This window comes from Pipistrellus kuhlii, unplaced genomic scaffold (assembly GCF_014108245.1).
Source record: "Pipistrellus kuhlii isolate mPipKuh1 unplaced genomic scaffold, mPipKuh1.p scaffold_m20_p_8, whole genome shotgun sequence".
In the NCBI taxonomy this organism is placed as follows: Eukaryota; Metazoa; Chordata; class Mammalia; order Chiroptera; family Vespertilionidae; genus Pipistrellus; species Pipistrellus kuhlii.
Window position 1 is genome coordinate 14,120,285 of NW_023425584.1, and position 3,871 is coordinate 14,124,155.

The following is a 3,871-nucleotide window of genomic DNA, read 5'->3' on the forward strand; positions in this document are numbered from 1 at the left end:
TATATGATTTTATAAGGAGGCAAGTGATGCATAGCAGTGTGCTTGAGAATTCTTAGTGAAGGTTTTTGGTGAGAAATGGAAGATGAGTCAGATAACACAGGACAACAGTCATACAAAATGAGTGAGCAGAATGCAACTGCAGAAGGAACTGGTCACAGTTTACCAGGAGTCTGACTTAGAGGGCTGTGAATCATTACCAAGTTGAGAGACTGGGGAATGTGGTCACCTTGAAGAGACTTCAAGAGTTAAATATTGTGATGATGTATTCCATGCTGGCACATATGTGGGTCTCCATGGAAATATGTGTGGATGGAAACTTGAATAATGTCAGAAAATCTAGATTGGGTTTATTGTGAAGATGGGACAAGAGACTAGTGTAAAGCCGCAAGCCTTGTTTTATGAACATGAAAATGTCCTTTGTGTGGATAAAAGCATAATTTGGTATCTTACATAAGACACACTGTCATAGGCATTAAGTATTTAGAGAGATCTTAAGAGTATGAAAAGTGTGAAATAATTCTATCTATAGATATTTATCTATCTAAAACATTATCTATATCAGATTTACTCCTGATAATAAAATACCTAGATAGAAGTGCAATGCCTCAATGTTATCTTTGAATAAATTCCTAAGAAAGAGTTGAAGGTAATTCCCAATTTTAGGTTTGTTGCCTATTTTTGTTGGGGCTAGAGATTTTTCTCTACAAATAGAACAGAGCTCTTTCGTCCTTTTTATTTCAGAAACCACTTCATCTTCTGCAGCACAGAAAACAGGAACCCAGCCTCTCACATCACAGGAAACAAGTACGACTAGCTCATTGTTGAACTCTTCTTGCCCAACAGGTAACTTAATTTTATTCCCTGAATACCTGCATTCAAAATTTCAAAGTCATTGACATGACATGTAGTTAACAGCACATGTTGTGACATGAGTGCTCACACTAGCCCCTCTAATCTGCTATGTGACTGAAACAAATGTCTTACCCTCTTGGAATTTGTTTTCATTGTTTCTAAAATGGATGGAACATCACTGATCATGTGGAATCCTTGTGAGCATTAAAAGAGATGAAGAGGATTAAATGAGATGGGACATAGGTATATGGGGATAAGTGATAGATACAATAACAACTGTGACTATTACATAGATGTCCACAATACATACAGGTGGCACTTTTAACCTGATTCCAAGAATGGCCTCTGTGCTGCTAAAATTATAGGTAAAACTTTATATATAATTCAATTTTTGGCCCATAAAGAAGGAAAAAGTGTCTAGGACAAAACTGTTAAGAATCACACCGTACAGGACAGATTAATAAATGCTAGTAATTTGGTTTAATTCTCGCCATGCCTGTGCATTTGGCCATTGATATATTTTTTGGCCATATTTTTTATTCATTGTTTTATTTATAGCCAGGAAGCAATGTGAATATATTTCATGTTAGTAGCAAATATTCAATATTTTTTTATAATTCTAACAAATTTTCTTTTTGTTGAACAGATGGAAATAGCAATGTGACCCAGCCTTCAGATTGTGGTGGGCAATACAATAAAACTGTAAGCAAGTTCCTTCCTATTTTATTAGCCATATTCACTTGTATGTCTCTCTGGAAGCAAGTTATATTTAGAGATTACTTTTGTAAGGGTACCCCACAGATTGATTCTTTCAGGTTAAGCGACAAAGAAGAAAAGAATGTTTCTTAAATAGGGGTCCTTTGATTAATTGGTAAAGTTCACATAGCTACAGGCAGACCAGCTTGTTAGTGATACCTGCTAAGTGATGTTTTACTCACACACATTCACACAACACTCACACTACAGACTTTCTCCTGGCCAAAAATTTGAACAAAAAAGAATGAACTAATTCAAGGAGAGTGAGTTAACATAACATTCCCAGGAAGACTTCAGTTAGCATTAGGGAAATAACATGCTTTGAGTCACTGTGGTGGCATGGAGGCTGTTCCAAACAAAAATATGTATGTGAAAGTGTGCTTGCTTTGACATATGCCCCCCAATATCCCTTTTCCAATCTGAATGCCTTCCATACAGAAATTTTGAGGCCAATGCTGATATTTCCTCTACCTGGACCTCCCCATAGGATGACTTATATTTATTAATTTTTGAAATGTATTTTTATTGATTTTAGAGACAAAGGGAAAGGGAGAGAAAGTTAGAAACATCAATGATGAGAGAATCATTGTATGTTTGCTTCTTGCTTGTCCCCCTTCGAAATCAAGCCCACAACCTGGGCATGTGCCTTTTCTGGGAATGGAACCGTGACCTCCTGGTTCATAGGTTTGATGCTCAACTACTGAGCCATGCCAGGTGGGCAGGATGACTTATTAAGGTGTTAATGTCTCCAACAACTTTGTGATTTTGAAAAGTATTCTTCTTTCCCACAGTGATTTTGAGATAAGTATAAGTCATCTCTAGTTTCATGATGCTCATAAAAGTCTTTCATTTGCAAATAAATTAGGCTAGATTATCAAATAGGAGCTTATTCTTTTGACTCTCTAATAGAAACCACCTTCTTTTATAGATTTAAATAACTCTTAGAAGCAACTATCAAAAGTGTTTGAGGTATGAGAGCAATCCCCTTCCAAATGGTGAGAAATGACAACCTAGCTGTAATAAAAGAAATTCAAGCTCATGCAAAGTGGGATTATTTAGAGTCAAATGACTTTATGTTGTATATCTTAGTGACAGTTTGAATACCATATAGGCATAACATGAAAAATGTTAACAATTTATATGCCCTAGACTCTGATCTGATAGATGTGGGCCGAATTTGTATATACCTCAAAAATATCAGAACTGCCACTATGGAAATGATTGCTATTTGGCCACACTTGTACTGAATTAGAAACACACACATTCTGAATGGTGACCTTGTTTTTGATCTCAGCTACCTGTAGGACAGTTTTGTTTAGCATCAAGTAGAAGCAATTTGGATGCAGGTTCATAGCAGGTTGTAGCGGAATCATGGACTTTTTGTGCATTATTTCTGAGGATGTTAGCATGTCTGCCTGGTATCTTGAAAACATGCAACATGTACTTTTGACCCAATAAGTAAACTTTTAGCACATATAAGGAGAAAAATTAGACAAATACATGAAGTTATATAGGAAGGTATGTTCATTGCTGCTATTTATAATCATGAAAATGTTATAAAACAACCTCAATCTTCAATAGTAAGGGATTAAGTACTTTATTAAGCTCACCTGTATATTGCTATTAAGAATGTCTCTTGTGTTAACTGACTGAACAATAATTCAAATAGAGTATCCAAGAAAAAAACAACAACACTTGGGCTTCTTCCTTGGAGTTTTGCTGGCAGCTCTCAGTATTGCCAAAGGCCCCAACTCACTCTTTCTGTCTTCTTTCAGAGCCCTCACATATGCACAGTTCTTCATCTATAGATGCTTAAAAACATCCTGGGTTTCTGTGTTGTGTTTGGGAATTATTTTACCAAAGCCTTTTGAACAGTAGTGTCCCAGTGAAATGCTAAATATTATTTCTGTAAGAATGGGTGTTTTTCTTTTTCTTTTTTTATAAAAGTAATACCTTTCAGAAAAGAAATTTCAATTGATACTAAGACACACACAGAGAGAAATATCAATCTGTTGTTCTACTCATTTATACATTTATTGTTTGCTTCTGGTATATGCCCTGACTGGGAACTGAACCCACAACCTTGGTGCATCAGGACAATGCTCTAACAACTGGGCAACCAGCCAGGGCCAAAGGCCCTATTAAATCAAATAGGCACAGAAACACAGATTCAGAGAAGCTAAATGATTTTTGAGGGTCCTATTGAGTAAGTGACTAAGTAAAAGAGTTAGGATGTGGACTCCAGAGATTAAACTTTTGTGCA